The 21483-nt window shown below is 38.7% G+C and overlaps 1 long non-coding RNA gene across 1 annotated transcript in view; it reads right to left on the reverse strand.

The window, feature by feature from the left end:
- LOC307111822 overlaps positions 1-16021 on the reverse strand; it is a 37446-nt gene extending 21425 nt beyond the window's left edge. The window contains exons 1-2 of the long non-coding RNA XR_013814624.1: positions 15875-16021; positions 9030-9134 (exon numbers count right to left, since the gene is read on the reverse strand). This is a non-coding gene — a long non-coding RNA (uncharacterized lncRNA). The remainder of the gene's footprint in view (positions 1-9029; positions 9135-15874) is intronic.
- Positions 16022-21483: the final 5462 nt, after the last annotated feature.

Here is a 21483-nt window from a genome sequence, read left to right on the forward strand (position 1 = left end):
AAGATGTAATGGGTAGTCAAAGTAATGAAGCTAACCCAGGCGTAATGATTAATCTCTGTGTGAGTCACGACCCCGGCAGCTGCATTCTAAATGAGCTGCAATCTATATAATGCATTCTCAGGAAGACCAGACAACAAGAAGTTGCATTAGTCTATAGTGCAGATGGTCAGACTGCGTGTAGAAACACACTCAGCTCTGGCCTAAAAAGAGCAGAGGTCTACGTTGAGTAATATTCATAAAAGGACCACAAGATAGCATGGTTGTTTACTGGTTCTACTTTATCAAAACAGAGTGTGGCATTAATCCTTACCTGCTTCAATTAACTCGCTGTGAACTCAGATAGTTAATAAAGGCTCTATGGGAGAGGTAACACTGAATAGGACCTTGTAAAATGGGTTGGAGCAGAAAGGCCATTCCAGATAAGAGATGCAACATGAACAAAGCTATCATGGTAGGAATTCACAAGGTGTGTTTTAAGCAAAGGGACCATCCCTGACAGGTGGAAGAATAGAATTGATGTTCAGAAGGGTGAATGATAAAAATGTAAAGCTCCACAATGAAGTTGGCAAATTTAGGAAATTTGCAAGAGGGGATATTTTTTCAGAAGGAAAATTAGGGCCTCCTAACAATGACTGGCTTGAATCTGTGTTGTACCAAAGACCAGCCTGGTGTCAGGGAATGGACACTCCACTAGGTGACCAGGGCATTGTACTGGCATTGCCCAAACCTGGCTAGAGGACTCACTTCCCTGGGCTGCAGTTATTTAGAGAATGAAAATACTGGGCCAGACGATCCCTGAGAACCCACCGTTGAACAATGTTTGCACACAACACTTTATCACAAGGACTTAAATGACCCTGTGCCTTTGTTGTTGATCAGGTCCCCACTGTGGTCAGGGGCAATAATTCTAATAAACATGTGAAAAATGCTCTCAGTGCCTCTTCATGCTCATACACTTTCATTTTCTAAGCATACGTATGTGACTGTGAAAATAACATGCAGCCTCAGCAAGCAAAGCTCCCAGCCCACTAGCGAAGATGAATACATTGGTAGTAAGCAAGGACTTTACATGTCTTAACTCAATCCTTCCTATATTACAGATGAAAAGGGGAAAAAAGTTGAAGCACACTTTTGCCTAAAGCTGTACAGCTAATTAATGACAGAGCTGGGAGTAAAGGGAGGCAGCAGGCTCTGGGGTCTGCACTCTTACACCCCATTGCAGGACCTACCTCTCTCAAAACAAGTCGGTCATTGTAACCTGATGTGAATGACATTCATGGAGAAGCTTTGCACAGGCAAGTATGAGAATCCAAAGGTAAGGTCTTGGATGAGCACCCTCTTCAAGGGAACTGGTGGTAGGAGGCTTCAGTTCCAATGAGTGGTTGTGTCCACTGTGTTATGAGATTCCTTCTAGAAGTTGTTCGAGGTCACGTCCTTGACAGAAACATGCTTGCATGTGAGAGGCCTGACTTTTATTTAGAACCAAAATCATTGTCTCCAGGCCCACTTGTCTGTATAGATTTTCCCTAAATGGCCCGTATCAATAGACATATTCTATCTCTTTATTTCTCACCTCTGCCCCCGCCCTCAATACTTGCACCAGCTAAGCTTGGAAGGGACGGGAACAATTCTATGCTGTTAGTGTGTCTGCTAAAAATCAAGCCTGACACATCTGGTTTTTTGTTTTCGCTGAAAACAAAACAAGGACTCTTTGGTTTCCTGAACATTTCACCTTGAAGATCCAGGAAAGGAAAATCAAGAGCAACTCTTCAGGGATCATAATCTCGACCAAGGGCCCCTCCCAAAAATATTAATTCATTCTCTCTAATGCTTGCATGACAGTCTAAGGTCACTCCTAAAACACGTCAGCTGCTCCTCGGGCTGATTGAGGTATGTGTCATTAGAGACTCTGGTTAAAAGCCCCAAGTACTTCTCACTTTGACCAGAGTGTCAGGGGTAAAAAGTCCATGAGGGTTTTATCTGCTGATCCAGCCAAGCCCCTCCACACCCAACACACCCTCCAGATGGCAAGAGGTCTGCGTTTCGGTCACTGTTAGAAGATGTTCAAGAGCTTACTGAAAAGGCAACACACTTTTCTTGCAGCTAATTTACTGAATTAAAAACATTATAACATAAATGTCTCTTGAGGTGCTGTTTTTCCCCTCCAAAAGTTATTTCTCTGAATTAAAATGTGTTTGTACACTTTCTGATCAGAATTAAGCAATCCCTTCTTTTGTCACCTGCCAGTGAATGTCTGAGTGCACAAACAGCCTTTTCGAGAGCAGGGGTCCCCAGGGTTACTGGTGTAATTCTTTTTACTCTGGGGTGCTCAAGCACAGAATTGCCTACAATCAATTTGCTTTCACATCCTGGCATTAAACTCACTGTATATAAAAGTATCACAAGTATTTTCAATATAATTCTAAGCAGCAGTGATTTAAAAGGCTTTTTATTGTAATGAAAAAAATTACAAGGCATAGTAAAAGCTGCACAGCCTATTTGATTAAATCCAATCAAACACATGTAAGATTCCCCATAACCTCAGAATGGGTCAAAATTACTTAAAAATTAAGAAAGACAATGGAGAGGAGCCATTTGATGTTAACAGATGAAGCAATATACCAGAACAATATTTTGACCTTCTGGTTTCTAAAAATATAAAATGAGTCATAATTTAACTTGGTGCTATGGGGAAAGTTTCTTTTCAAAGTTGTGGTTACATATCTATAAATATTGGCATTGTTATAACATAATCTTCTCAGTATATGCTCTTTGGTAAAGGTGAAACCAAAAGACCTCTAATAAAATACACACCACTAGTTATCCTGCATACAGATGATATCTATCACTGATGTTTGATTAGAAGGCAAGAAGCATGACTTAGGCATCTACAGCCATTGTTATTAAACAATCACCCTTAAAATCCAGCTATACACAGTACCCTTGACCCTCAACATAAGTAAACATAAAAATGTTTCTAAAACTGCCACGCAGTTCCTGACACATATTAGACCTGCAACAAATATCTGTTGAATGAATGAAAGAATGAATATGAATAAACGAGTAACACATATTCAGAGGCAGTCTGCTGCTCTGTACTATTTTAATTGAGCCATTTTCATTTTTGCCTTTAAGAGAAATGCATAAAGCAAATAAGAAAATTGAATTACAATCTGTGGCTTGAGAGCTCTTTGATATTCTCAGTCCTTCCAGACTACCGAAACCATCGCTTTTGACTTAGTCCTTAACCTTTGGTTCAAAGTCCTCCCAGTGTTTATGCAAATGCAGAGGCCCATCCCACCACCACCAAATGGCACATATTGAACCCCTAAGAGTTAGCAGAAGCAACACTGAATTTGTTATTTTATTCACTAACGAGGCACAAGAAATAGAGTTGCCAGATAAAATATAGGATCGATAAACTCTGAATAGCATTTTAGTATATGAGTAGAGCCCAAATATTGCATGCGGTATACTTATCCTAATTTTTTTTTCATTGTTTTTCTGGAACTTGAATTTAATTGGCTGCCATGTATTTTTATTTGTTAAATCTGGCAACCTGAGAAGGAAAGCAAGTGTTCTGACTGAATGCCAGGTGTTTCTAAGGCTACAGACTCTGGTAGAGTAGGTAGACCTTTGGGTAAAAAGCAATGGTGGAATTACTTGATGCATTACTTCAGTAACAGCTAACTTTTCATAGTTCACTAAAATGATATTTTCAAAGAGGACTGATCTTATATTCGTGCTGCATGTTGAATGCTTCTAAAGACAATGAGAGCATTTTATGTAGACAAAGAAAGATTGTGAAAAGTGAGGAAAGAAAAGACAAGGAGATGTCAAGAAGCAGAATAAACATTTTTTGACATTAACAGTTTTTTTTAAAGAGAATATTGGTATGCATATATGTTTCTAGAGACATATACTCAGATCAAAGATTAAAATGACTCCTCAAAAAGTCTTGAATTTCGATAAAACGTCAACTGTGTTTTCATACCGTGAGAGAAATTTAGTGCTAATGAAAGGCGGCAGATTGATTGATTGAATAATTATTAATATTTATTATATATCAACAAGAAGCTAGAAGCAATGGGAACGTGCAGGCCAGGTCTCCATAGCCTCAGGAGGAAGTAGCCAGTCTTAGAGCAGTGGGTGGCGAGGTCTTAAAGGGCAAGATGACATACGTTGCTGCTGAGCTGCAGGTTGAGGTATTTGTTCAAATGACAACCCACAGAAGACAGCTAGAAAATTCTTAAAACCCACACTGTTCATAATCTCAAAACTGAAAGTGTACATTTTTCTTCTATTTCAAGGGCTCCGTTGATGTGTGACCATCAAGCAAGAGCCCTGACAAGCAGAGTAAGTTTCTCTGTGTTCAGAGCCTCAGGTCTGGCTGGTAGCTCCAGGGCCTCTGGATGGTATAAACTTGGACTCCAGCTTGACAAGGGCTTCAGCATTATTTTCTAACAAAGTGCCAGACTATGAAAGGAGGACTTGCACAGCTTCTCTAAGGGGGAATGGAGAACCTTTGCAGTCAGCTCTATGACAAATACAATCAAGGGGAGGAGAGAGGGAAATGATATGTATCGGACCACCAGGGGTTAGAACTCTGGTAGGTGTTACATATGTGATTCATTTTAGTTCCCATCATAACAACGTATAATTGGCATTACTTTTCTCATTTTACCAAGAGAATTGAACTAATGACCCAAGATTATAGAACCAATATTGGTAAATCTAAGATTCTAATTCAGGCCTATCTGACTAACATTGCAACATAATACTTCTGAATCTGAAACAATCTCCTTCACTATTAGCTAAAATATCAGAATCTGAACTAATCAGAGAAAATGCGTTATTTAAAGGGAAGACAAACAAGATAATTGAATGTTTTTACTTTCAATAATGACATTTTCTTAGCTGAATTATGAAATGATGATTCCAAGGCAAAAAGAAAGTTGTTTACTGTCATGAAACTCTCTCGGTTTACTTTTGGTGTATGGCATTTCCCAAAATAAATTACGAGAGCACAAAACTTAAAGTTACATTAACCACTAATGCTGTACACCTGACACTTATATAATATTGAATGTCAAGTGTAACTAAAAAAATTTTTACTTTAAAAATAAAAATTACTTTTTATAGTTAAAAAATAAAAATAAAATCCATTCAACATCAAAATTTTCAGAAAAACATAAACAACTCTGCTAACTTTAATTTCAACTCCTAAATGTTGCTGCTAAATAAAAAGAAACTATAAAACAGAAATTTTAGGTCATGGCACAAAATAAACTTCAAATCAGATAGTCACAGGCTGTAAAACTGAGATTCTAGCGTCGTGTAACCCAGATTTAAAACCGGTTTGGCTCAGTGGATAGAGCGTCAGCCTGCGGACTGAAGGGTCCCGGGTTCGATTCCGGTCAAGGGCATGTACCTTGGTTGTGGGCACAACCCCAGTGGGGGGTGTGCAGGAGGCAGCTGGTCGATGTTTCTCTCTCATCGATGTTTCTGACTCTCTATCCCTCTCCCTTCCTCTCTGTAAAAAATAAAATAAAAAAATAAGTAAATAAAAAATAAAATAAAATCCAGACCTCACCTGTTACTAGCTGTGTGGCCTTTGGCAAATGACACAGCCCCTCTGTGTCTACAAAATAAATGTAATAATAGAACCTACCGCATAGGGTTGTCATGAAGATTAAGATATTTCATGCAACCACCTTCGCATAAAACCTAGCACAAAACAAGCAGTCAATAAATATCAGTTCTTATTTCTATCATCTTTAAATGTTTTCTTAAACATGGATATGCTGAAGTAAAATCAGGAGTTTACATTTACCTCTGCATTTTTCCAAGCTAAGATTACTAGACACCAAAAACCCCAAATGGTGTTCTCTAAATCAATAGCAAAATGTTCGTGGCAATAGCTGCCTTTTAAATAACTCATTTTTCTAAACTGAAGCATGGAATTCAAAATCCCAGCCTGAGCCCGTTTACTCTGCGCTGTTGTATTAAGATGCTGCACAACAAAAGAAAACGTTTGGCTTGCAAATGGGGCTGAATCAAGAAAGGCACCCCCAAAGCCTTTGTCACCTGAAAGCTTCTGTAGCCACAAGGTTGAGTTTAAACCCAAGCAAGGTAGGTGTGTGTGGGTGTGTGTGTGTGTGTGCGCGCACGCGTGTGTGGTGTGTGTGGTGTGTGTGTGTGCGTGTGCGTGTGCGTGTGTGTGTGCGTGTGTGTGTGTGTGTGTGTGTTCAGGAAGAATGATACAATCTGGAGAGGTAGAGGAAACATTACAATGCCCATGACTGGGTGCATTAATGCCCCATTGCAGTTGGGTGAGTTGTGCAGTGGCCCCAAAGGGCAGAAGCTGTTGTCACCTAGTGAAGCCTCTAGGGATCTTGCTGAGAGAGCCACAGCTATAAGACCCAGGCCTGCTACATTTTTTTTTCCTCCTAAAGAAATTTACAGGCCATTTTCTCACCCTTCCCCCTGAGCGAGGATATTGAGGTTAAAATGTACCTACTGAGTAGGTAATGTATTTGGTATTAAGGATCCATCATATGCGTATGTCTTCTGAGCATAATGGTTCCTTTGGAGCTATTACAGATACGCTGTGAATAGATATTAGGAATAATACACAAAGAGTGGCTGGAGGAGATCCCATATTAACTACTGTCAGACTTTTAACATTATTTGAAACTCGGCTTTTTTTTTTTTTTAATTCCTGAGGTTTAATACCTCTCTATACTTTGTAAACTGAGCGCTTTTCAAAGAGAGCTCCAAATTCCTCCAGAGCTGTCTGTAGGTGAGCTTTGATCTCCGCAGAGCACCTATCTTGTGTTTCTATAATTGCTCTGGTTTAACAAGGCGCCCTAGCACGTGAAAGGGGAAAATCCTTTTATTAAGGCCATAAACCTAACTGACTACAGTGATGGAATGTGCAGCTTGGGGGTAGCCCTTAGCTCCCCAGGAAAGGAAAAAAAAAAGGGAAACTGGGGAAAGTCTTCCTGTTAAGACAAAATGAAATATTTATGAAACGTGTTTCTGGTGTCCAGGTGGTAAGAGGCTGCCCTGTGGTCCGCAGGAAGGTCCATCTTTGTTAAGGATTGTGAATGCTGATTTCAATGATGGGGTGAAAGCTGAGGACGTTATGGCTGAAATTCTGGCTAAAGATAACAGCTCCAGGTTTCGAGTTGCACAAAGCAGTCTGAGGGATTAAACCAACAAAGCCTGCTCCAAAGTATTGAGTTTCCCAAAGTGTAATCTTCCTCCCGGTGATTCACACTCCTAGGAAGGGGAGAATTCCTCATGTACTTTGACTTTGCCATATTAATCTTACTTTACAAATACATGCGGTGATTTATATCATGTTTAATTAACTGATTGAGGGCTCTGGTGGTAAAAATGGCATCGCATTAAGCTCTGTCCGTATGGTAAATTCGAATCACATCTTTAGCCTTGCAAGAACAAAATATCCCGAGAGTCACTGATGACAGGATGTAGGAATTGAAATCAGGTCCCTCCTGTTGTTTGAGAATCCAGGGAGGGTGCCTGCCATATGCCCATCATTTCCAGGGGGGTGGTGGGCGGGGGGATGGATGACAGGATAAAAGAAAGGAAGGCTCTCGTTCTTCCAATATGTTCAAATCTCAGATGAAAATGATTGTGCAGCATGCTGCACAGAGGCCAAGATTCACATGAAAGTCTACCCCAAAGTTCGAAGAGAGCTTTAATGAGGGTGTTTTGTGGTGTTTTGATATGAGTTTTTGTTTTGTTTTGTTTTGTTTTTCTGAAATGGCTGCCCGGGGTTTTTGAGAACTGGTAGATGAAAATGCTGTGGTTTGGGGTTGAATATAAATAAGCAAGGAAATACAAAAAAAATAAAAGAGGAAATTCTTATCTCACAAAATACATGTGCACTGTGATTCAGTAAAAAGCAAATTAGGTTTGACTGCTCAAGCCGCACGTTGGGATACTGGTTTCAAAGTTCGCATTTTGGGAAGTGGGAGTTGTATAATTTTTCTCCTCAAAAATCTGTCATGATTATTTATGACATCTAAGGAAAAAATGTAAATTGACTATTGATTTCTTCCAAATAATTTCTTTGAAATTTTAAATGCATTTTAAATTATCTTAGCAAGACAGCTTAAAAGAAGTTTGAAAAGGGCAAAAAATCAGTTTTACTCCTTAATGAATAGCTTTGTGTTCATTCTCTTTTAACATTTTATTATTTGCATATCTTAACATTATTATAATGATGTTATACCCTAATCTTGTATCCTGACTTTTTTCATTTAATATTTTATTATACATTTCCCATACTGCTATGTGCCCATACTTTTATTGACTGCATAATATTTCATCAGGTGATTATCATTTTTCTAATTATGCTCCCATTATTATATATTAAAATACCTTCCAATGTTTACTGTTATAAATAACATTATAAGGACAGTTTTTATACATATGGCTCTTCCCACATTTTGAATTATTTCCTTAGGATCAGTTCCCATGCCCATAAGTTTCTTTAAATGATGTAATTTTCTTCCAAGGTAAAGTGAAAAGCAAAACATTCTGTAAAGTATCACTATATTGGAAACCTTACCTTTATGTGAAATCTAAAAAAAGAAGAAAAAAGTCAAACTCATAGAAACAGAGAGTAGAATATTGATTGTAAGGTGTTGGGGATGAAGGAGATAGGAAGGGGTTGTTTGTAAAAGGGGTCAAATGTTCAACAATCAGGTGAATAAGGTAGGTCTGAGGATCGAATGTAAACATGGTGACCATACTGTGTTATATAATTGAAATTTGCTAAGAGAGTACAACTAAGTGTTCTCACCACCCCTCCCCCCAAAAAAAAGATAAGGATAAAATGTGAGGTGATGGATGTGTTAATTAACTAGATGGGAGGAATTCTTAGACAATGAATACATATATCAAATGACCACCGTGTACACTTTAAATTATCTTACAATTTTGTCAATTACACCCCAATAAAGCCGAAACTTAAAAACAAATAACAGATATCTTACCTGAAGTTAACATGCAATCCAAGGGTGATGGCTTCCTTCTTGTAGCAATATATTGGAAACATGAGAAAAGTACTTCATTTTCACTGCGTGTCCTTTGCTGCGCCCCTGTTTCAAAAAGCATATGATAACAATTAAATAAAATCAGAATTTCCTATTTTGTTCTACTCATCATTTGTCATTCTCTCCAGGAAAAAAAAAGTGTCCCTTTACGCATAATTAAAGTTTTGAAAATTTATAAGTTTCCTAGAGAGTATTGCAAATAGGCTATTAGACCAGCACACAGTTCATTTTTTTAAAGGGACCATTATTTTAGGTATACCTGAAGTGTGGTCCTAATAATTAATAATCCTCGATGTTTTCGTGGCATTAATTCAGAATGTGATGAATTGGATAAGCTAGGCAATATATTTTAACTAAAACCACTTTGGATTTTGACAAGGAATTCAAACTTTTCAACTGTGGTCTGTAACGGCACAGGCAGCTTGTAAAAAGAATAATCACCTCGACTTCTTCAACTTCCTGAAATCACTCAAAATAGAGCAGGTCAGGATTGTTTCATTTGGAAGTAATAAGTTCCAAAACACAGTGGGCTGCAGCACGTTTTAATTCTTGGTTTCAATTCTCAACGTTCTAGATTTTCTCAACCTCCCTTTACATACTTGGTTTCAAAATATGTATAAACTTAAAATTGCTATTTGCAGCCTTTTATCAAGAAATCCTCTGATTTATTTAATCTCGGCTCCGAGGTCATGAAAAACATCCTCAAATTCAATTCTGTATTAGGGTTTAAATGTCATATTTTCACCAAATTTGGAGACCAGAAGCGCCTTTCTCTAGATGGTTTGTTCCGGTCGATGTTATTATTTGTCTGAAATAACGTAACAGCTTTTGTCTCTCAAGTCTATTCCTTTCGGAGAAACCTATTTCTTTTGCACATTTTAAAAATAAACAATAAACATTCCCTATGAGGCACTGGAAGGAGAGGCAATTAATGCGAATTTGATAAAACATAATGTATGGGGCTGACAGTAAAAAGGCAATGCTTGTTTGATTTTGACTAGTTTTGTCTTTAAATAATGGTCTTCTTTTGGCATTTAATGTATATTTGTCCGCAATAAACATAATTTATGAATATTTTAACACATGTGTACTCAGTGGGGTGGATTATCATACTGATATAAATAGAATTAATGAGCAGTCAACCTGCCACATGTCATGACATATGACAGGGCAGCGAGAGCACAGAAATAATTCTCGGAGTTTCATGATAAAGCCTTTTTCTTATCTCAACTTTTTAAAACTACTACCCGTCTTTATTTTCTCTTCATTTTGGAGTATGGTTCACCAACTAGGAAACTGGATTCAGGTTTTAGTACAAGTCTACTTTTTGATATTCAAAAAGACTATTCTCTTGCCTCCTTTGAAACAAAATAAATATATTTGAACAAACTGTCCCCATTCAGCCAAATTTCTGAGAATAGGTCATAGATAGACAATGATCTGACATATTTTAACTAGGGAAAAAAATCAGTATCTTCTTTTCTTATTTTCATTTTGTGGCAATAGTTTGATCATGCCCAATTGCAGCTACCAGACCTTTACAAGAACAAAAACTTTCTGAATGCTTCTAAATTCTAAAACAAATCTGATGGGCATAGCGCCTGGATAAAATTCTCCTGAAGAAAACATCTTCTTAGCCAATTATTTGCTCTCCTTGCACACAAAGCAACAATCTGTTAAGCGTGCCTAATAAGATTTTTTTTTTTAAGGAATAAACCCAGTGTTATAAAGCTACCTCTTCAAACAGTATATAGGGGCATGCAAATTCCTCAGTTTCACCATACTTCCTTTGACAAAACATTCTTTTCTTGAGGGAGCAAACTGAAATTTAAAATTAGCCTTTATTTTCTTTTATGATTCTTATACCTTGATTCTGGGTAAAAATGAGAAAAATTAAACTAGCACGTGGACTGCGTTGTCGGATGATCTGGCAGGAGGAAAGCCTTGGCAACGATATGATGCTCCCACTTTTTTAGAGACACAGATGGCAGAGTCGCAGCCTTCATTCCTCTTATCTTTTCTTTTCAAAGAGAATATTCAAAGCTTCTTGCCACCACCATCCCTCCAGTCCCACTTTCACATTTAAAAGCACTGTCACCCAAGCCAAAGCTCTGTCCTAAACCGGGCAAGCCCCAGGATGCTTTGGGGAAATAACAGAACGTGACACCCCGTTCCTGGTCATCTGTTAGAGGAGGGGACCGCACTGTGTGGGGCTCCGGGCTGCTGAACTTCCCTGGTGTGATTCCCTTGGGGAAACCCAGCTCTTTCATCAGCAAAGAAAATGGGCACCACCTAGTGCTTTTTCGATGCAAAGGCTGTTTGTGGGGCTATGGGAGTGAGTGGGCCTGACACGGGTGGCTGACCTTTACAAAGGAAAAAAGAAAGGACTCGGTTGGCTTCAACCTCTATGACCAAAACATGAAAAGAAGCAAGTGGCAATCTTAAGACAAATGAATTGCAAGTGCTTCCAAGTCAGAGGTTATCTTAGGGTTATTCCCCCCCCCCCCTTTTCTTCTTTTAAATAATTACTGGTCCATTCATGAGAAATGACATTTGTACTTACTAAGATGCTAATTTGCCCTATATTCTTTTTCTGCCTTTTCATTTCTTCTGCAGTTAACTGGTAAGAATTTCTAAGAATTTTTCATCTCATCCGAAGTGACAAAGCAGAGCAAGCCATCCCACCCCCTAATCTGTTTTAACAAGGAGCCTGTCTGGAGTGCTCCTAACACAACAAATAGCTTTTATGAAAAATGGTTTGTAGCACAAAATCTTTTGCGGCGCAATAAGATCACGTTCGCCCCCATGCCTCTAGGAAAAAGCCTGGGAAGTTTTATCTGATTGGCAAAATGGACCCAGATATGAGTTCAAGGATTGAGTACACTTTGATGAAATTTCACAGCAATGAAGTCTGATTATCTGAATGACTGCTTAAGCCCTTTAAAAAATAACTTGGGGAAGCACAAGATTTTATGTTGTTGTTGGGAAAACAGATAGTCCTATAGGGAATGGTAGCATAGCCATTATATACTGCTTTTTTTTTATAACACTTGGCTTGGAATTACTCTTTACCACTGTTGCATTCAAAAATAATAATACTAATGATTTCTCTATTGCTATTAGGTGGATCATTCTGCAATAAAATTAGAAACCTTCGTGTAGGCAGGGTGGAGAATAGAAATGGGAAAATGAGTAACCTGCTACGCATAACTGGATTAACAAGGGCCTGGGACACATCCAGGAACTAACTAGCTGACTTTGAACTCCTTAGGGTTCTGCTTATCCGATATGCTGCACATCAGAATTCAGACAGAAAACAGACTTCGCAGAAACAGATAAAAATGATTATAACTACTCTCAGTTAAGAGCTCAGTGTCCATGGGAAGAAAGCTAGGTATAATGGAATGAAGAAAGTAAAACCTGGTTCTGAACTTCCCTCCTTCCCCTAAGCCAACTTCTCCTGTTGTAAGAGGATAACACTGCTTAGGTGCAGCACTCAGCAACTGTATTATGAACTCAATTAATGAGTCTATATTAAGTAAGTGATTTATTTAAAATAAACGTAAGATTTATATCAGGGAGGAAAATATCTTTTTTTTTATTTCTTTATTGATTAAGGTATCACATATTTGTCCTCATCCCTCCATTCCCATCCCAAACCCCTCCCCGGAGGAAAACATCTTAAAATGAGTTTCTTCTGTAAGCAGAAAGAAAAAATAAAATGAGCTGATCTCTGAGATTACACTGGTACATACTATACATCTTGAGGTTTATAACTAGAGAGGAGAGCTTGTCTTGGTAGATGTACAATGTACATGAATTGATGAACTGAAGCCATCAGGTGTGGCTGAGCCTCTGTTTTCCCAAATACGTGCTACAGGGTAACCGGTGGCTATCTTAATCACCTTTCTGAAAGCCGAATTGCCCTGGCCAGTGTGCACAGTTGGTTGTGCATCGTCCCATGCACCAGAAGGTTGCTGGTTCAATTCCTGGTCAGGGCACTTGACCAGGTTGTGGCTCGATCCCCAGTAGGGGGAGTGCAGGAGGCAGCTGATTGAAGTTTCCCTCTCATATCAATGTTTCTCTCTCTCCCTCCTCATCTCTCTTTCTTTCTCTCTAAAAAAAAAAAAAAAAAGAATGAAAGCAGGATTATGATTTGCATTCAAATTGAATTCTTCTATAACTAATATCACCACCATTCTGGTCAGCCTCTTAAACAAACCCCCCAAAATCCTGCTTATTATTTCCCTCTCTCCGGCCCATCTGCCCCATACCCCGACCCCTTTTCCCTCCTGCCTGCTTTCCTGGACGCCTGAGTTCACAGTGAACCCCTCTGGTAATGACAGCACTGACGTGGTAATGCATTTCCCTGCCTCCCCATCAGCAGCACTTGATACCACCATGGGGGCCAGCTCAATGGCAGGAACATGCTTTCATATTTTCTAGAGGCAAAAGGCACCCATTCAATTTCCTACCTTGACTAACTCAGCAGTTTCACGAAGTGCTGGCACAAAACAAAACAAAACAATATACATTTTACTAAAGAAGAAAAGGAAAGAGGTGAGGGAGGAGGAAGAGGAAATGAAATTGGAGAGAGAGAGGAAGAGGAACAGTAAGAGAAGGGGGAGGGGAGGAAGGAAGGATAATCAGTCAGTCTCTCTCTCTCTCTCTCTCTCTCTCTCTCTCTCTCTCTCTTGGCTCAATTCTGTGTCTGTGAAAACAAATAATGTTTTGTTTCTTCTCCCTGGGATTCACAGAAGAATGCCACATAGTACATAAGGAGTTAAGGTAAGTAATATCACGTAAAAGGACTGGACTTGGGAAAAAAACAAATGATGCGTTCCTATGGTAATATGGACTCTGTGGAATAAGCAATGGTCACCATGTGATAATACATTTACCCTCTCATTCTCCCTCCTTCACCTCTGACAGGAAGAGCTGGTGCGTCCAGCGGCCTCAGCGCATGGGGCCAGGTGGCACCTGAGCACAGTCTGCCCAGCTGCTCCGCGTGCCAGGGTGGCCCACTGTCCTCACACTCCCATGTTTCATGGATGGTGTGTCACCTTGCCAAGGTAACCAAACTGAAAACCATCAATAGCTCTACCCAAATACCTACTATTTTAAGAATAAAGGAAGAGTGATTTCTCCGCTGTGAGGAGCACGGGAGATACTGTTTGTTGTAGTTTAAATAAAAGTGATTTTTCTTGCTTCGGGACTCAGATCACTCAATGTGCTCTTGGTGTTTCAAGCTTGGATGAATACATAATACATAAAACAGTTGTATCTGCTCTTTTGAAGGCACTTTGTTTGCTAATGTCAGCGCTGCTTTACTCGATGGTTTCATAAGTTCAAGTCCACAGAGGAAGGCGGGTAGGGAGCCTGAGGACAGAGGCGGGAAAGAAGGGACGTTAGTCTGAGTTCTTACTGTTGGGCAGTTTCATGCTCTTTACCATATAACAAGCCAATGAGTTAGATACCTGAAGCCAAGTCTGTCTTGCCACAGAGCCCATATCTTTCCACCATATCAATGACCAAAACTCACAGTGAGAACAACTCTTTGTCATGTAACCCTACACACACATGCATTGCTGAAACAAAGTTTCATAAAATAATATCTACCTTTATACATGCAATTCACTTGGATTTCACTCATCCTACTCTATTATAGTTCAGTTATTTAAAAGTCTGGTTGCAACCACACTAAATTGGTCTCACAACCTGCTGTTATAGCATGACTCACAATTTGGTAAATGCCATACTACATCATGCTGCCCTTCAGAATTTTAAATTCTGTTCTGTTGGACCTGATATCAGTATGGTGACCAAAAGTGTACTTGCAAGTAGTGCGCAGATGGTCCCATCAATATGATTCAAGTTTTCAACTTATTCATCTAAGAACTGAGAGTTATAATATTTACTCCCTAAAACTCTCACGAGTTGAATTCATTGACACTGTTCTTTGCTTCTCAAAGAGTCTGTGACTTAGGATAAAAACAACTTAAAATTGAGGTAAGTTTCTTAGTAATAAAAGCCATGAGAAGAAATTGTTATTATTATTGTTGTTGTTGTTGTTATTATTGCTATTGTTAACAATCATTGTGAACTCACTACGTACCAGCCACTGTTCTTTGAGCTTTAAATATAGTAACTCAGAACTCATTTAATCCTCACTATCACTTATGAAGTTGATAAATATCATTACTTCCACTGTATAGCCAGCATTTCTTCATCTTCCTTACCACAAATTTCCCTTCTAAAAGGTTATTATATATCTTAAAAGATGAATAAGATTATGACTATGACTCAAGAAATCTGCATTTTTGTGGTTACTTTAAATAAAATATAAAAGCCTGTATCACCCTAACCGTTTGGCTCAGTGGATAGAGCGCTGGCCTGCAGACTCAAGGGTCCCAGGTTCGATTCCGGTCAAGGGCATGTACTTTGGTTGCGGGCACATACCCAGTGGGGAGTGTGCAGGAGGCAGCTGATTGATGTTTCTCTCTCATCGATGTTTCTAACTCTCTATCCCTCTCCCTTCCTCTCTGTAAAAAATCAATAAAGTATATATTTTTTAAAAGCCTGTATCATCTAGTTTGATGAATTGATACACACACATTTTGAATAATTATAAAGGCAGTGTTTATTAAAATACATTTCATTTTCAAAATTGAGCTATCAGCTGTTAGAGTGTGTAGCCATTTCTTTGGGACACCCTGTAGAGTAATAGGTTAGCATGTATGTACCTTCAAGTAACACAGATTCCCAGCATTAAGGGTCTATAATACCTGGCAGTGCAAAGGCAATTCAGGTTCCAGGGCTGGTTGATGCAGCAGTTCATCAGTGTCAGCGAGGATTCAAAGCCTCTTCATTTTTCCATCCTCCCATCTCTCGCCAGCTTCACCCACAGAGAGCTGCACAGTTCCAGGTGTCATAGTCAGACTCCACAGTGATAAGAAACATCCTTTTCTTGGGAGTGAATTAAATGCTCCTTAAATTTAAATCAGCATTTTTCTTTGGCTAAAAATAAAATGTTAATTCCTAAACCAGTCACTGGCCAGGAAAATGGGAGCACTGTGATTGAATAGCTCTGCCCCCCCGCCACCACCACCACCACCCCCGCCAACCCCTGGAAGTAGGGATGAGGTTGCCTACCCTGAAGCACATGGGTCTGTGGGCAAGAAAGGTGGGGTCTTGTGAGAAAATATATACTAAGCAAGAATTGTCTGATGCAAGGAAGGAAAATGTTTTGAGGGAAAGATTTGGTGAAATAGAATGTAAGACCATTTCCTGTTAGATAATGCACTTCATGTTTCATAAAAATTAGCAAATTTAACAAGGAAACATATCTATAAAGAATCCACTATGTGTTTCCTGTTTGATCTGAAATTAACAAGACCCCATGTTTTCATTACCAGGAAGAAGGAAACCAAAGTAGATTAATAAAATAAACATCTGAAAAGTATCATGGTTCATGAAAATAAACGAACACCATCCTATTTAATACACTAAAGGCAGGTTGGTATTTGCCAACAAATACCAGGTAAAATATCATAGAATTTACTACTTCCTATTTCCTGGATGGATTTGTTCTAATTCATTTAACAAGATTTCCTAAGTGAAAATTTAGTTTTGGTTTTGAAAAATATCCATATAAAGGTATATAGACTAATAGTGTTTTAATGGGACCTGCAGTTTCCGATATTTAGGTTGAGTTTTTCTTGCTGTATTATTGTCTCTAAGCAACCTGTTCCCCTGTCAAAACATGCTAAGTGGTTTTTATTCTCTTCTTTTAACTTTTCATTTTGACATTGTTTCAGATTCACAGAAAAGTGCCATAGAATGGCTCAAAGAATTCCTGTTTAGTTCCCAAATGTTAGCATTTTACCACATTTCCTTTACCTATCTCTGTTGTATGCATGCAAACACACAAGCAGCCATATCTTTATATATATGTATATATATATATATATATATATATATATATATATATATATGTATATGCCTTACATATACATATGTGTGATGTAGGTGTTCACACACAAACATGATTTCTGAATAATTTGAGAATATGTTATAAAAGTGATCCTCTTTTAACCCTAAATACCATGTGTGTGTATCTAATAAAGGGCATCCCCTTACAAAACTACATAAAATTATCAAAGTCAGAAAATTAACATTAATACAATACTATTACCAAGTTTATAAATTTTATTTAGATTTTACCAAGTATCCCAATAATGTTTTTATGACTAAATAAATAAATAAATAAATAAAGCATCATGCACCGCATTCAGTTGTCATTTCTCTTAATCTTTTTTATTCTGGAACAGTTCCTTGACGAACTGCTTTTAATATTTGTCATTAGCCAATAAAGTACCATTCACACCTGTCAGAATGGCCACCATCAACAAATCAACAAATGACAAGTGCTGGCGAGGATGTGGAGGAAAGGAAATCCTAGTACATTGCTGGTAGGAATATAGACTGGTGCAACCATTATGGAAAACAGTATGGAGTTTCCTCAAAAAATTAAGTATGGATCTGCCATTTGACCCAGTGATCCCACTTCTAGGAATATATCCTAAGAAACCTGAAGCACCAATCAGAAAGAAAGTATGCATCCCTATGTTCATAGCAGCACAATTTACAATAGCTAAGATATGGAAACAGCCTAAGTGCCCATCAGTAGATGAGTGGATAAAAAACCTGTGGTACATTTGTACTATGGAATACTATGCACCAGTAAAAAAGAAGAATCTCTTACCCTTTGAGACAGCATGGAGGGACCTGGAGAGTATCATGCTAAGTGAAATAAGTCAGTCAGAGAAAGACAAGTAAAGTAACAAAATAAACTGATGAATGCAGTGGACCCAGAGACATGGAAGCATGAAACAGAGTGCGGAATCTCGGAGGGAGGGTGGGGAAGGGTCAGTGGGTTGGAGGTAATCAACTAAAGACCTTGTATGCATATATAGCCCATGGACACTGACAATAGGGTGCTGAAGGTATGGGGTGGAGTTGGGGGAGGGCTGGAGGAGGTCAATGGGGGGGGGAGGGGAATATATGTAATACTTTCAACAATAAAGAATCATTTTTTTTAAAAATTGTCATTAGCAAAACACACTAAAAGAGTAAATGTCATTCTAAAGCAATGGATTTATTATGGATGATTATTTGGCATTTGTGCTGCCATTGCAACCTTCCTTTACCAGGGATTGTTGGTGTGAGCATATTTCCACTGGTCTTTTAGAAGACCTGCGCCACAGAATATGAAGGACAAACTGGGGGAGTTGGTGATCCATTAGCTACTAATTAATTCACTATTGCTCATGAGCAGCAGCTACAAGAACATCCCAAATCACCTGAAACATTTCTAAGTTAAAAATAAATTGAAGACATTATAGAAAAAAAACTTTAAAAATATTCATTTCAATAACTGAATGCCTAGATGCAATTCCTAGAAGTACTTCAATCTAAATAATTAAACTGGTTAAAAATTCTTTATTAAATGAATGTGCAGAATTTGGTTTATGATATAAGAATAAAGACATTCTGGTCAATTCTCTTTTCTTTTTTATTAACATTTTTTAAAAAATATATTTGTATTGATTTCAGAGAGGAAGGGAGAGAGAGAGAGAGAGAAACATCAATGATGAGAGAAAATCATGGAACAGCTGCCTCCTGCATGCCCCACACTGGGGATCGAGCCAGCAACCCGGGCATGTGTCCCGCCCAGGAGTTGAACCGTGACCTCTTGGTTCATAGGTTGATACTCAACCACTGAGCCATGCCGGCAGGGCCTTTTTTATTAACATTTGAATTAGCCTACAAAAAAATCACATATTTAAGTCCAGTAAAGCCTCAGAAGCTCATTTTCTTTCACAGTGCTCATTGATGGTTTTAATTCTCAATTTTTCAGATTTCATCTACATAACAGCAAGCAAATACTTTAGAAATAAATAGTTCCACCGAAACCGGTTTGGCTCAGTGGATAGAGCGTCAGCCTGCGGACTCAAGGGTCCCAGGTTCGATTCCGGTCAAGGGCATGTACCTTGGTTGCGGGCACATCCCCAGTAGGGGGTGTGCAGGAGGCAGCTGATCGATGTTTCTCTCTCATCGATGTTTCTAACTCTCTATCCCTCTCTCTTCCTCTCTGTAAAAAAATCAATAAAATATATATTTTAAAAAAAAAAAGAAAGAAATCGTTCCAAAAAAGCATGGGCAAGGGTGTGTTATACATATCTCTTTTTTCTGGAAGTTCCCAGTAAAATGTTCCCTAAATTTTTCTTCAAACCAGTGTATTCTGTCACACACTAAAACCAGTTACTAGCCAAAATGATTAGTTATCATCATGTTCTAGGCAAACTTCTAACTGATCCTCCTGTTTCTCTCCAGTCTTATGAAAGAGAATGAAGAAATTACATTTGAGGAAGAGAATATCCCCAAATGGGCTGAGTCTAGGGCATCTAAATCAGTAGATGGGGTTAAAAACACGTGGCTCCGTTCAAAAACCACTTTTTTCAAGTTGATTTTTTTATACCCATCTTAAAAATAAGGCTATTCCTTGAAGTAGGGTTAGTAGCACCAAACCCTTACCCTATTCTCAATATTGAAAATAAATTATGAACCTTTTCTTCCACTGCAGAGTTGCAATACAACAGTGGGGAGGAAATCATTTGTTCACTTGAGTTGAGTTCAAGATTATACTCGAGTCTGATTGCATAAGCTCATTCACATGTAAGAAGAAACAAAAGGCTAACAACTCTCTGGGTGGAGTGTCAGAGGCTCAATGTTTGCACGAAGAAATTGAGGGAAAGATTAGAGAACAATTTTCTCTTGGGGAATGATAATGGTTTAGCGGTCTTTTGTAGGGGAAGTCCATTGCTAGGATTAAAGGCAGGATTAGTGGCAGAGAATTGAGAAATTGAAATGGAGAGCCTCTTAAAATGGCAAATTAGTCGGAATATCCAGGGAGTTCTTGAAATGTGAATTCTAAGGAAATGTATAATACTTAAGAAGAAAAGATGAATTCAAACTCACTATTTCAAAATGATGACACTGTAAGTGGATCACAAAGTGATGGAATTGCCAGTGCCTTCAAGGAAAATCAAGAGACCAATAGTAGTATGGTGACTGAGTCAGTTTTTAAGTGAAGGTACAAATTCAAGAAAACTCAAGAAGTGATTATCAGCATCATGGTGGAGTGAGAGGACTCCTCTATATCACCCCTTAAATCTACAACTAGTCGGACACCTATAATCCAACAAGGGCTCCTCTATTCATCACAGTGGCATGCCTGAGAGATCCATACATTGGCACTTCTGAAGGTGGACTTATTGGCATTCTTAGGGTAGGCAGGCTGGGGGAAAAGACAGGCATAATACCCACAAACACGGTTCCCTAGACACTGTAGCTGAGCCTGTGGTCCTAAATGCAGTAGCAGAGAAGTTGGGGTGTAGCCCCCACACTATGGCCTGGTGGAGAGTAAGAGGGGCTAAGGTAGCTTCATTGTCCAAGAATCCAGCTCCCTCCCCCACATGTGGCTGAGCCCAGTAGCAGCAGCAGAGATGTGTCTATGGCCTCCCAGCTACAGCACAATGCCACCAGTAACCATAAGAAACCAGGTAATATAGCACAATGAGCTAGCAAAGCTAGCCCCCCTCCACATGCTACATCTCCCTACTATGATGGCGATGCCCTAAGACCCAGGCAGGGACACCCACCACCCTGGTCACCCAGAAAGCGACTCCGACCACCACAGTGAGGTCTGCCACCATGACCCTTGAGGGTAAGTAGCACAGGTAATAGAAAACAAAAACTTGGACGATAGCACCATCTACTGGTAAACAAAAGAAAGACCTCCAATTATCATCCTGTTGAATTGTTAAAATCAAGAGTACCTAAATTAGAAAGGTGTTCATTACTTCAAATGTGCTGTCAAAGGAACAACACCTCAAGAACCATAAACAACTAAGGTAACATGGTAACCCAAAAAGAAAATGACAATTCTCCAGAACACAAACACAAAGTCGTGAAAGATTGTGATCTAAATGATAGAATTCAAAATAGCAGTCATAAAGAAACTCAACAAGATACAAAAGACATAGAAAGGCAATTCAATCCGCTCAGAAATAAAATTAATGAACAGAAAGAGTATTTTACCAAAGATATTAAAACTATAAAAAATAACTAAACATAAATTCAAAACCTCAATAACTCCGTAAGTGAGATGAAAAAAGGCAGTAGAAAGCATTAAAAATCGAGAAGACCATACAAAAAAAGATAATGAGCTTGAAAATAATAATTTAGAAATGATCCAAGTGGAAAAAGAGAGAAAACTAATATTTTTAAAAAATGAAAGAACGCAAGAAAAACTATCTAACTCCATTAGAAA

This window comes from Cnephaeus nilssonii (genome assembly GCF_951640355.1).
Source record: "Cnephaeus nilssonii genome assembly, chromosome: 15".
Lineage (NCBI taxonomy): Eukaryota > Metazoa > Chordata > Mammalia > Chiroptera > Vespertilionidae > Cnephaeus > Cnephaeus nilssonii.